The 14161-nt window shown below is 38.4% G+C and overlaps 1 pseudogene; it reads right to left on the reverse strand.

Annotated features, from left to right (window-relative positions):
• Positions 1-14161, reverse strand: part of LOC100470265 — a 28848-nt pseudogene that overhangs the window by 5574 nt on the left and 9113 nt on the right.

Here is a 14161-nt window from a genome sequence, read left to right on the forward strand (position 1 = left end):
TCTAGCTCTGTCTTAACTCCTGCTAAGTTCATAAATCTTGTCTTTGGCAAAAAAATAAAATAAAATAATTAAAAAAACAGAGTTCCCAGAATAGAGACAGAGCTGATTGCTGAATTTTGAAGGAAAGATATAGATTTTATTTATCTTCAAAGAGTTCACCTTAATGTAGTGTGTGTGTGTGTGTGTGTGTGTGTGTGTGTGTGTGTGTGTGTAGAGACTAAGTTAGAAAGAAGTGTGGAAAGAGAATGAGGGTAAGAGAGAGAGAGGAGAGAACCCAGGAGCCAGAGAAAGTTAGAGTCAAATGTACAAAATGAGCCATATTACAGATCTACACTGCCCAGGAATCCCCATCTACTGGATATCTTTATAAGTATCTTCGTAAAGTTTCTCTCCTTTAAACTAACCTACTGAAACATTTTTATCTTCTTATTCCTATTGAAGAAAGCAAAGAAAAACTTAATCGTCAAGTCTCTTTTTTGGCAAAAATAATTGTAAATGCATTCAAAAAGTCCATCTTCTCTAAGAAAATCATGAAACCCCACCATGCAACAGAAAATCTGCCTGCAAAAACAACATTCTTTTCTCCTCTCGTTACACGAAGGCCTGTAGTCAGCTTTCCAGCTGTAATTCTCTCCGACACTGGGGATATTAAGAATGTGAAGAAAATGCTCTAGTAGATTATAAATAATAGTGTGAGACACAGTGAATTATATTTCCTAATAATTGGCATTGCATTATTGGACCAAGGGGAAAAAAAAGAATAAAAGCAAAGAGAACATGAATGTAGGGAATCAAGGATTTCCCATCACTTCTTAGTAGTGGGAGTGGGAACAAAGAAATGGAAAGTAGAGATAGAGACAAGGGCAAAGAGAGGAAGGGAGGAAGGAAGGGAGGGAGGGATGGAGGGAAAAGGAAAGGAGAAAGGGAGAGAGGGAGAAAAAAAGAGAGTAGAAAAAAGAAAGAAAGAACCAAGAGAGGAAGGAGAAAATAAACCAATGCTCTTTTGGGGCTTGGTCCTGATGCCACATCAAGCATCTGAATAAAATGAACTAAAGGACAGAGAAACGCAGCTGGACCTGTAGAAATAAGGGTGTGTCTGTCACTCAGGGGAAACAATTCCAGTTTCCATGGGGTGAGTAATTGCAAATGTTACTTCCCCTTGAAAATAAAGAGAAGAAAATCATGTTTATTGCATATTCACTGTCTTTATATGTGCTTGTTTCATGTGCAATTATTCTAATGTAAATTCATAGGTATCAGTACTGTACAGGCTGAGAGAGATCTAGGTTCTGTACTCAATTAGCCTATTATATTGTTACCCAAATTTCTCTCAAGCAGGTATGCCTCCCTGCCTACCTCTCATGATTTGGGGGATTATCTAACAAGATAATACACGGGAAGGCTTTTTTTTTTTTTTAAATGTAAAACACGATTCCTCTTGGGATTTCAACGCATCTTGAGAGATAGCTGCTTGGGAGGATATTCCTCTTTTAACAAAAGAGAAAGGCATTACTTTTTTATGGAGGCATTGTGAAGTGAAGTGTTAAAGCAGGAACATAAAAAATTTAAGGCCTGAAAACAGACTACAAAGGAGAAAAGCGGTGTTTTTTTGAGCCGAGGTTGGGAATTATTTATCTAGATTGTTTGTCTACATAGTGAAACCTGACCAAACGAGGACTTTGCTTATTGCAGTTTACCTTGATGCTCCCAGAAGCTGAAATGCAGACTAAACAGGGAGGACCCCTAATCGTGTAAATTGGTCCAACAGGAACAAATATTCACTTAGTTGACTCCTAAGGTTGAAGGGAATGGAGAGAGAAAAAACAAAGGAATCCAGATAAGAGTCAAGAAGGAAAGAATGAAGGAGAAAAAGGAATTCCAGATATAAGGAAAAGGAGGAGGACAAGAAGAAATGAGTAGAGATGCCAAAGGGGAGAGGGAAGATGAGATTATGCCAGAAAAGAACCGAGAATAAAGACAGAGAAAAACGATATTGATTTGGCAAACCTATGTAAACATGTTCTTCAGCATAGTTAAGCATCAAACTTGACTTATCTTCAAATTTGCCTCCAGCAGAGACTACTATTCACTGTGAGATCCCTCTTAAATTTTCCAACAGTCCATAATATCATCGAAAAGTCATTACAGGTCCTCCGCCTGGAGGAGCACAGGTATGAATAGATATCCATCTCTGTGTGTTGTCGAAAGTGTTCCTTTATAGTCACAGCTGTGTATAACTCGAAAGGATTATGAATTAGAGTAATGTTGAATGCTTATTCCAGCCTGAATTTCAACCTGATCCCTTGTCCTAATATCTTCTATTTCTGGACCAATAGACATATGGCTATTCAAATGGTAGATTTCCCAACATGCATATGAAGTAGTCAAGTGTTGTAAATAATTAAGAATTCAGTTCAGAAACATAGTCATGCATTTATGAATTTTACTGGATTTTCTCTACTTTTCTCATTTCCCTTTTCCATCTGCAAACATACACATACCAATACCTACTTATTTTCTATTTAATCCAAAGACCAACTAACAAAAAATAACAAAATGTCCTATTGGAGACCCCAGTGGAGTCAGACCATGTGAGCAGCACAGCAAAACTGCACCCAACAGTGATGCCCAGGCTTGGCATTCTGATTGACTGAAGGCATAGTTTAAGGAACATTTTGGCACCCACCCTCCACCCCTGCCTCTTCCTTGCTTGAGGAACTCTAATTTAGTTTGGATATCAAGTGGCCATAAACTTTAGGGGTTCTGGGCCCATAGTCACCCCAGGGATGAATCCTGCACAGTGGTGAACCTGACCAAGGATATATGAAAAGAAACATGCCACAGCCTTCTGTGAAAGTTTTAAGTGAGAGATACAGAAAGGGTCGTAACCTTTCTTCATCTTCTAGCCTTTGGACGGAGTCACCTAAGGCTATGATTTCCGGAGTTGTAGCAGTCATCTTGTAACCAAGAGGGACAAGGCTACATATGAAAGCTGACATCTGGTTATTAGCCCTGGAACCTCCAACTTCCACACTTCCAGAATTTTAGGCATGTAAAGTAATAAAAAACCTTTATGTTTCCATTCTTATCCTAGTTGTGTTTTTGTTATTGTATCTAAGAACACTCTGATACAAACACCTGTCGTAGAATATAACACACACACAAACACAATTTTAATTGCTGCTTTAGGTAAACTTATTGGTAGCTAGTAGGAAACATGGAGTCAAAGGCAGAATGAAAATGGGTTACTCTTGAACAGATGTACAGATGGAAAAGATTCAGGAGCATGGAAGAGAAGTAAATTTTTGATTGATTGATGCCTTAGAGAAAATTTAAGTACAGATGAGGAAGTGGCATTGAAGAAGTGGAGAGATATTTTATCTTCTGAACTGAAAGGAAGCAGATAAGCATTGCTACTGAGCTGTGTTCACACTGTGGAGGAAGGAAGTTGATGGGTTTTATCAATAATCACTTGAGTTTTCTTATTAGTGTATAAAGTTTTTTGAAGACAGGATTTGAGGTCAGGCTTGGTGGTTAGTGTACCTGCCAGGCCAGTGATTTTATGGAAATTGTTGAGAGAAATAACAGAAGCTGATGAGAAGGATTGGTAGAGTAGAGCCAAAATTCTTGTTAGAGAACATTTCTTATTGGTGGCTCCCAAAGTTACAGGAGTGTTATTTCTCAAAGACCATTCCCTAGCTTGAGCAGAGGGATTGGAAAGATGAACTCTGAATGGGTTAGTTTGGAGGATTTCCTGGGAAGAGTTGCTAAAAATTTGTGAATAGAACATACTGCCTTAAGTACTGGTGTCTTTTTATTCTGAAGGGAAGGTACATTCACGCATCAAGGCTTTTCAGTCCGACTTGTGTAAGTCTTAAAGGTCTTGAGCTAAAGATTGATGAAGCCTGGAAGAAACCTTTATGTTGCCAAGTTCATTTCTGTGTTTATAAAGATTGTTAAGAACTCTCTCATAGATAAACCTTTGCACTCTCTTCTCTAAATGAAAAACTTCCATATTGGCAAGAGAACAATATTTTAAGAAAGGAAAATATCATGCAAAATGCTATTATCCAAAACAAATGAAAGTCAAACTACTTTGAATAAAGGCAGAGGCCATGTGTCCCACCCCACCTGATTACCAGTTATATTTCTCTTCTTTACCTCTATATTAGTCCCCAGGCATCTCCTTTGAACACCAGTGCTCCTGCGAACACAGTTTCAAGGAAAACCAAAGAACAAACTTAAATTCTTTGGTTTGGCCTTAAATTGCCAATTTGAGATATTTTTAAACAAGATCAGCCATATAAATAGAACGGTTGACTGCTTATCTGCTATAAATCAGGCACTTCCATGAGTTCCACATACTGCTTCATCATTTAATATCATTGATAACCTAGGAATAGCAGATGCCAAGGGTAGCCACTATTCACCATTGTACTGACCTTGGATTATGACTGTACATTCTTCCTCATTCTTTAAAAGAAAATGTCCTATAAAATGAGTAAAAAATGGGTATTTTACTTAATATTTCAAATAAAATGTGAAGGAAGTTAGACCGTCCATGGCATAAAACTTATCAGAATGGAGGAATCTTCTGTTAAGAGTGATCTGTATTTTGTCAAAATAGATTTTTCATATATTAGGTCAATTAAAAAATGCAGAGATATTTCATTGGATTTACTTTATTTGCAACAACCAGTTCCATTGCCAGGTGAGAGCAAGGTATCAAGAAATGAAGATTCCAGGGGGCGCCTGGGTGGCACAGCGGTTAAGCGTCTGCCTTCCGCTCAGGGCGTGTTCCTGGCATTATGGGATCGAGCCCCACATCAGGCTCCTCTGCTGTGAGCCTGCTTCTTCCTCTCCCACTCCCCCTGCTTGTGTTCTCTCTCTCGCTGGCTGTCTCTATCTCTGTCAAATAAATAAATAAAATCTTTAAAAAAAAAAAAAAAGAAATGAAGATTCCATGTAGGTATGCCCTGGTCTAAATATTCTGATTGTCAGTGTCAGACTATAGGTTCCAGTTTGAGGTTTGCAAAACATGACCACAAAAATAATGAACATATTTTAGATCCAAAGACCTAAAGGAGAGGTTAAGATAGAGAATGTGGGAATTTAACATCTCCCTCTCCCATAAAAACACAACAAATACATTGCCTACTTTCTACTGTTTCTCAGGCTCCCCTTTACAAACTGCTGACTTAAACACCTACCTATATATTCTCATAACTCAAAGCCACTGGGGGTCACTACTCCATGTTTTATTTCATCATCTATGACTATTATTCACTACAGTTTATCTCCATTTTCTCTCCATTTTTTTGTCTTTTGCTAAAATTCCTGTTTTTTCAAGGTTCAATAATTATGCAAATGCAGAACTGTTGTTTGATATGCTCAAGTGCGTTCAGCAAAGCCTTCTACCACTTCTGCTAATGTTAAGTATTCTGCAGAAAGAGAACACTCATGCCCAAAGAGACACACAGTATTTTCTGGAAGTTCTGGTGCCACCAGTTAACCCAACATCATACAACTGGACTTCAACACTTTACTGTCCTTCCCAACTTTACTGGAACCCCTGAAACTTGACCCAATCTGTGTTTCAATTCCAAGGCTCGACATCAACAAGACTGACTTGAATACGAACAACCAACTAGCATCATCCTACCTTCACTTGTCCTAAATCTTCCCAGGAATTTGACCTGTCCTCCATGTAAGTTTCTCACACCTATGCATACCCAGAGTATTGTCCCAACCTGGAATACATTAGAAAATAAAAATGCCAACGACCCCTCCTCTGACCCACTCTTCAGAGAAGGACTATAATTCTGAGGCTGCTTCCTGAAAGATCTAAAGAAGGAAAGAAGGGGTTCCTATCCAATATTCTATAACAGAGCAAATACCACAGAAAGTCATTCTTTCCCTGAAGATGAAAGGAAAGGTCATCTCTTGCAGATTCTGCCAATCATCTCTTGAAAAGAGGAGTAGTAATGACTTGTCATTAAAGATAGATGGTTAACAATTGCCACGCCTTCCTCTGCTGGTTGTAAGACTTCAGTGGCACAGACTTCTATGTGATCTGTCTCAGAGATAGCAGCACCCAGAAAATGGCAGAAGATACGGATTTCGATGATGAGGCTCAACTGAACAATAGCTTTTCTAGCCAATGAAATCCATAGAGATACCAAGATGGAAGGAATTTTAATTGAAGTACCCCTTGTGGTTCTGAAAACCAAAGTTGTCTTTTTCTGCTAGTAATTTGGAAGAAACATCCGTCAAGCGATATTCCTTTGTGTCCCAAAGTTCCATAAAAGGGGATCGAAATCACTTGTTCTTGTGTCCTGGCTTTCGGTTCTTCTACGGTTCTGTACTGGTGTCCGTTCCCCACTTCTGTTTAATCTTGGGCTCTGGAATTGATCCAGTCTTCAGGGTGAGGGAATTTAAGAAGCCCAGTCACTAGCTTAGAAGCTCAGCAGCTCAAAGCCAAGTGCATCTTATTCATGATCCTTCCACCCATAAAAACTAAATTCTTGCCATCTAATTATAACTAAATTGTTATATTATACCCTAGCTCCACTAGCACAAACCTTTGCCTAATTCTTTACAGAGCCATCCTGTTTGTGAACCTCGATCTTCCCAATGGGGTCCAAGTTATTTGCAACTAAAAATATGTTCCTATTTGCAAATGCTAGTCTGCTTAGGAAACCTCTATTGTTCATTTCCTGTAGTCATTCACTTATTCATTAAAAAATATCGACTGAGCTTCCACGATTTGCCAAATGCTCTGTTGGGGCTAGGAAGAAGTTAAGATCAGGGCAGAAACTGGTCAGATCTCACAGAACCTTTACCTGTCCACTGACCATTCCTTGATCTCCAACCCCAAGATAGGTCAGCTAACATGCCTCTGATAACAAACTTTCTCTGGAGTCTCTGACTCAACTTCCTACAACACCATCCTAAGCCTAATGGATCATAAAATGAATAACAACACCAACCCTGTTGCTGATCTCCCTCCATCCTCACTGATTTTGTCAGCCCACAAAATCCTTTCCTCCACTGCCTCTCACCCATACACAATTGTTTTCTTTTTGCTTTAACCTAATAAAGCCACAGTCCAACATCTGCCTTATTCAAAACAAGCCATTTGTGAGGACACTGATGCTAAATCGTTTGCCATTATTTTCCTTAGAGATTTTGGCATTTAATAGAGAGGGCAAAAATTAAAACAAACAAACAAACAAAAAACACCCAAAAACACAACAACAACAACTTTGTTACTAGGGAGTAAAACTCCCCACAACTGAATATTCGCATTGTTCATGGATCAGCAAACACACCAGTTTGTCTGTAATTGAAAAAAAAAAAAACAACATTTGGCACATTTCTATTAAAAAACCTTCCCCTTCATGAATGTTTAAACAAATTAACTCGAACAAGAGGCAGTGATATGCATATCAAAAACAATTCTTAAACCTGAAGTCAACTAAAGCATGGGGAAATCAGTGTGCTGGCAGGTATTCTTTCTGAATTTCACACTAACAATTTCCTTAACACCCTTTCCTCTTTCAGGCAAGGACTTTTGCTTTTATCTTTGAAGCTTTTAGAGTTCTGGTCATTGCTAAAGCATTCTTAGTCTACTAAAAACCAAAGGTGACTTTGCATGGCCACAGTCAAATCAAGCTGGTACATTCTGTTCCACTAATTAGGCTCTCTCACTGGTAATTAATGGTGTTCTATAGCTGTCTACTAGCAGACTCATCTGTGTACACCCAGTGAGATCAGTTCTTCTTACATAACTAGAGTGTTACTCATCCTAACATGCAGACAGAAAGACTCTAGTGTTAGTTCTGTATCCAACTAAGTCTGTGGCATTGGGCAAGTTGCCTTAGTCTCCTCATCTGGAAAACGGAGCAAGATAGCATCTAAATTCAATGATTCTAAGAAGCAGTCACGTGTTTTGTTTTTAACCCCACTATCTAACTTAGCATTGTGTGCATAGTCTAAAAGACTCAGAGATTACACATCAAAGTAAGATATATGTGCAGAACATAGGATTTCCTCAGAAACTCTGCTCATAGAAGAAATCTATATAGTCTCAGTTCCAGGACATGCACATCCTCTGGGATCATAGTGAGAGTCTTTCCATTCTTATTTTTTTTAAAAAACCAAGGAAGGTTTGGATAGACTTTTATTCATACCCTGAGATTTGAATGCTGGAGAAAGCATCTCACCACATTGCAGCCTGGGTCTCATTAGTCTAGGACCTCCATACTCAAAAGGGTCTTTTTCTCCAGGAAATGTATGCTGAGGTCACTGCCCTTTCATGGGGCTTATCAAATTCAGTTTAGATAAAGAAAAAGGAAAGGAAAAAAAGAAGAAGAAAAGAAGGTTGCAAGGAAGGAGAGAAAGGTAAGGAAAGAAAGGGAGAGAGAGAGAGAGAGAGAGAGAGACCAAGAGGGAGAGACAGAGAGAGAAGGGAAAGAACAAGGTAAGGAAAGGAAGATGAGGAAAATGGTAGAAAGAAAGATGGAAAAGAAGAAAGGGAAAAAAAATTCCTGCTCTCTGGGACTTTGGGGAAGGTGGATGAGTTAACAGTATACAACCACCATTACAGCCATAGTTATCCTTGCCCTATGAATAGAAGAAAACAACTTTTGACACCCTCTAACTTTCTCTATTTCTCCTCCTTTCCCTGATTTCCTATTAGTTATGCTTTTGTCTTATTATTAATTAAAGTTATTTCCTCTAATACCTCTTGAGTACCTTCTTACTAGGTAGGGGAGAGAATCTTCACTCATTTTGATCCTCCAAATAATCCTTGAGGGTGGACAGATGAGAATATGGAAGTAGTTGGTAACTGGCAGAGTCAGGACTCCTATCCGCTCCGTCCACACACATATCACCTTCCCTACCCCACCACCTTCCCATCTTTGAATGCTTGCTGTTTCCTGTAAAATGTAAGCAAGAGTCCAGTCATCGGGTATGTTTGGCATAAAAGAGTGGTGTTCAGGTGAAAGGAGAAACCAATCAACCCTATGTTGGCATAGAGCCAGAGGCCAAAAAGGAGAGCCATGTTATAAAGTTGGAACAGAGGCAAAAGAATGGAGAACAGATTTGACATAAACATTTTAAACCTACAGGAAATAATCTAAAGGGCTTTTTCTATAAATTTATCACAAACTCCATGCCTTTAAAATTAGCTGACTACAGAAACCTTTGTATTAATGCAGACATTTTTGGATGAAGTTGCCCTGTCTCTAGAAAATTCCATTTCTGCTTTGAAATCTCCACACCTCTCTCCCTCCCTCCATGCATCCCTCCCACCCTCCCTCCCTCTCTCCTTTCTTCCCTCCCTTCCTTTTCCCCCTATTGTACAAAGTACACAATTTCAGAGAGAACAATTACACCAATTCTCTTATTTTATTAAAATCATGAAAATGAAGAGCAAATTCTCATACTGTTACCTATAAAAAGTTATAAAAATTGATTGCTTGTTTTTCTCTTCATTTCTGTTTGATTAACCCCCTCCCAGAGATAAGTATTATAAATCAATATAGATTTAATCTCCGTAATTCACCACCAAGGGGAAATGTGTAGTTCGGATGAATGGAAGAAAAGATAGATATAAAAAAAAGACCCCTTTGCCGATCAAACCTTTCATTTCCAAGCAGAAATAATTACAGTGATGGTCAGTGGGGAGATTTGAGCAATTTACAGAGGTATAACAGCGGTTCCTATCAACACGGTTTTATATTCAGGGCAAGGCATAGAACTCTAGGTCCTGAAGCATTGCCTATAATCTTTATTTCATTTTTAGATGTTATGCTGTAATAAAATGTAAAAAGGGAATACATAAAAAGTTATAGAGGTGGGAAAAAACATGGTTTGAAGTTGTATGGCATTTCTTGACAGGGCATGTTCCTAAGGATATGCAGAGAATAACAAATGCCATTTGAAATAAGTACACTAGAGATCTGAAACTAGATTGAAAACCCAAGTCAATTTTCCTGAGTGTCATTTGATTAGCTTTCTTATATAGAATGGAGGTTTAAACAATGCTGGGATTCTGAGTGCAGAGGTGCTGGGGAACACAGTGAGAAATGGGTTCCTCCCACCAATTTCATTCTGATGGCTTTACAACATTATCTTTTCACATTCTTCCTGTGTTTTTGCAATAATCCACAAATGAAGCAATGTCAGAGAAAATGTGATTGATTGTGGTGAAGCACGCACGCACACTCACGTGCAGCAAGTTATTTTTCTATTCCCTTTCCAATTTGTCCCAGAGTTGCTCCAGGCAAATACCTGTAGCCAATTGCCGGTTTGGGGTAGGAAGATAGAAACAAAGTTCTCAAGCTTGAGGGGGAATTTTTGCACAGGTTACAAACAACTCAATTGTGCCTACTGGCTGTTTTCATACAGAGAGAAATTTCTCATGTTTTTGCCATGATGTTTATTCCGGTTCCCTGAGACAGATTAGAAAGTCAACCTAAATAGTACCTAACAATTATGTTTAGGAGAGAATTCTTCTATCATTCCCCAACCCTTTCTGTTTCTTTTGTTCTGTCTACACTGAACAGAGCAGAAATTTTGTGCATGGTACTGACCATACTAGCCTTTAATCCAAGTACAAACGTCTGATTTCATCATTTAATAGATCCTACCTTCTATAATGTATACCCTGAAAGTATTATTCCCATTACTCTCTTTCCCAAGAAAAAAAAAATTCTACCTCTACTTGCATGTTATCTTTTGCTCCCTAAAGTTATTTGTGTATCCTTGCCTTGTAGCAATTACATTCCTCTCCTGCCTTCAAAACCTCTTGTACCTTTTGTAAATTTCGTCAGCATTTGATTAATTTTTTCCTGTCCCTAGGAATCCTGTTCTGATGGGACTGCTCTTCGTTTCCTAATCTTGCAGAATGCACAAGCTGATGGTGTGTGTCCAAATCTCAATACTTGAGTTCTGACAGTCTAGGGATAAAAAATGTGGACCAACTTTAACTGTTTAATGACCAACGGGCTATTCGCTATCTCAGTCTTATGCAAGGCGTTTCAACTGCCAGCCTTTGTGGGAACAAGATTTTTAGTGGGACAAGATACTTTCTGAAACATCTGGTTTTAGTCCAATGAATGGCTGGACTCTCTTTTTTGTTCTAGTGTCACTGCCTCCCTATGAAGCATCTAATAAAGCCTGAGAATATCGTGCATGTATTTAGAATACCCAAGTTCTTCTTAGACTATGGCAAATCTTAGGCACTCCTTACCCTTCCTTCTCTCTTTTGCCCTAAGTTTGGCAGAATGTCATTGAATTCTGACTAATAACAGTAGTCTTGACCAAAATGCTATCGCCTCACTAACACTGAACAAACATTTCAAAGGGATGAGGGATGGCTACTTTAGCCCGATGTGTAGAGGGGACACTGATGATATAATATGAACATAGATGTGTCTCTTAGAAAATGAATGAGTTAGGAACTCAAATGCAGCCTTTGTGGGGAGTGTGGATTTCTGGGCTTACAGTGGCAAATTGAAGTGTATCTGGATTATTTTGGAGAAGAACCTCCACAACAAAATAATTTGATGAATTTGGCTACTTCTACTGAGTATATTCCAAAATAATCTTTCAGTTTTCCATTTTATTTTGATTACATATAAAACCAAAATGTAATGAGAGGGCATTTATCCAGCTATCCAATACAGCTGCCATGAACATTCTTTATAATTAGCACAACCTGCCTTATTCATGAGGACCATGCCATGATTCCCAATCAAACCCTAAAGATACTGAAATCGAGTGTCCATACTGCTTGTTTAGGGACGCTAAAGTCCATTGACATTTCTTTTAAATACAATGTTTGAATTTCCGCGTTTTCTTTCTTGTGATGCCTAAATTTCATTTCATTGATGCAATTCCTAGATTAATCCCTCTATTACTATTACCAGATTATACTTTATGAAAACCTGGGGGGAAAATAAACACTTGCATAAACACACATACACAGAGTTCTCTAACATCCACTGATAGCATTTCAGACAGGGAGGATTTTTTATTGGAAATCAGTGTCAGGCTGCTCTCCGTAAGCTACCCTTCAGCCAACACCTCTCAGTCTATTGTCCAATATAGATTGTAAGACCCTGGGGAAGTGAATGTTGCTGAGTTCAAGAGATTTCTGGAGTTTGGTTAAGCTATTGATAAACTCTTCATGGATTATCTCTAGCTCGTAGACAACCCCTTTTGCTTTTGTTGTTTTGTTTATAACAAAATGATGCCACCTCCCTCGCTCTCACCCTAGCAAGTGGGAAGGATAAGAATGGTTAAGGATTTCTTCACTAATCATTCTGCCTTTTGGCAGCAATTCTGAATTGTTCTTCTGGAGCTCAAGATCCATCGGGCTGGCCGCTGACCCCTTGCTTTAGCGTGTGCAGTGAGACCGGAATCAGACATGGTGCTAGATGGCAGCTTGGAAGGGGAACGACACGTCTAATAATGAACAGAAATGGCTAGTAATTAGCTAAAATGACAATAATTAACAGAAATGACAAGNTGACCCCTTGCTTTAGCGTGTGCAGTGAGACCGGAATCAGACATGGTGCTAGATGGCAGCTTGGAAGGGGAAACGACACGTCTAATAATGAACAGAAATGGCTAGTAATTAGCTAAAATGATAATAATTAACAGAAATGACAAGTCTAATAAATTTTTACTTAAGTGTTGTCACATGGCACTTTGGGTTTTTAGCTCTCCATTTTAAATATTAATCTCAGTGAAGTTTACTATAGATGAAAAGTTACATCAAGTATGGAGATGGAAGTAATTCTATACACACACTCCATCAAATTCTGTTTTATCAATGTCACTTATGCTATGATCAGTAGCAAATGGATTAAGACCTCATATAATTCCCTTAAATATATATTCTTTTTGTGTGTACCTCATTTATGCAGCTCAAAAACATTCAGCCACAGGGATCAGAGGAAAAGTGCTTGTTTTTAATTTTCTTTGATATCTTCAAAGATAAGAAGGTCTCACCCCTCCCCTCTTCCGTCCTCTTCAGCANGAGGAAAAGTGCTTGTTTTTAATTTTCTTTGATATCTTCAAAGATAAGAAGGTCTCACCCCTCCCCTCTTCCCTCCTCTTCAGCAACAGNTCAGCAACAAAGAAGGTTAAATCTTATTAGCATGTCCTATATAGCTAGTTGTAACCTAAGTGACCTGTCATGGCACTAAATGCCTACTAGAACTTTCTCTGTACTTGCAAGATGGAAATTTTATGCATCAATGCTTTTATGCATGCATCTGATTTGGGAAGTTCACTGCTTTATGGATATGAACATTGTGATCATGTAAATTGATCTACATAATGGGATTTTGTGTGTGTGCGTGCATATATCTATACGGATATGGATGTATGCAAGTGTATTCTAAAAGGAAATATAATACATGAAATGTTAACTTTAATGATATGAAATGCATTAAATTCAAACTACCTTGCATGTGTATGCAGATGCATTATGTCTCTATCATTGTGCTCTGCAGGGATTTAAGGCAGAAAAAAAAATTCATCATATACTCTAATGTGCCATGCTAAATGAGAGAGCAACATGGCACTATTCTAGGCAATAAATAAGATCCAAGGAAACCAAGACTTACGAAGCTTTTAAGGACAGCCCTTAGCAAAACTGCCATAAAAATGAAATTTTTTTCCGGGGCATATGGCTCATCCTTTCAGGTATCCTGACTAAGCTCCTTTTGTCTCTAAGCTATCATCTACTAGAAAGTAAGAGTTCTAAATTGCAGAGTTCTGATAACCAAAAAGTGCATTAAGTTCCCACCTTTCTTCTCACCAAAATTCATTCACCATTGAGTCTCATTACTTCAAGGTCTAAGAGATTTAGTCAGATAAACTAAATGAGCTAAAGCATTAATTCCTTAAAGACATACTGTGCTCAGACAACATAATGCCTTAACCCAGGTCCTAATTCAAATTATCTTTAATGAAGCTTGTTTTGGTAAACCTAATCCTTGAAATTAATTTCAGGCCGATGATACTCTAAGAGTGTTGTATTCTGTCTATTTATCACCCTCAAAACTGTGTCTAGTGTGCTTCTAAATGGCCTAAAGCAATCTGGTCATTCGTTTTTCAAAACTGGATTCAAATAGCTCAC

Source organism: Ailuropoda melanoleuca, chromosome 14, assembly GCF_002007445.2.
Source record: "Ailuropoda melanoleuca isolate Jingjing chromosome 14, ASM200744v2, whole genome shotgun sequence".
In the NCBI taxonomy this organism is placed as follows: Eukaryota; Metazoa; Chordata; class Mammalia; order Carnivora; family Ursidae; genus Ailuropoda; species Ailuropoda melanoleuca.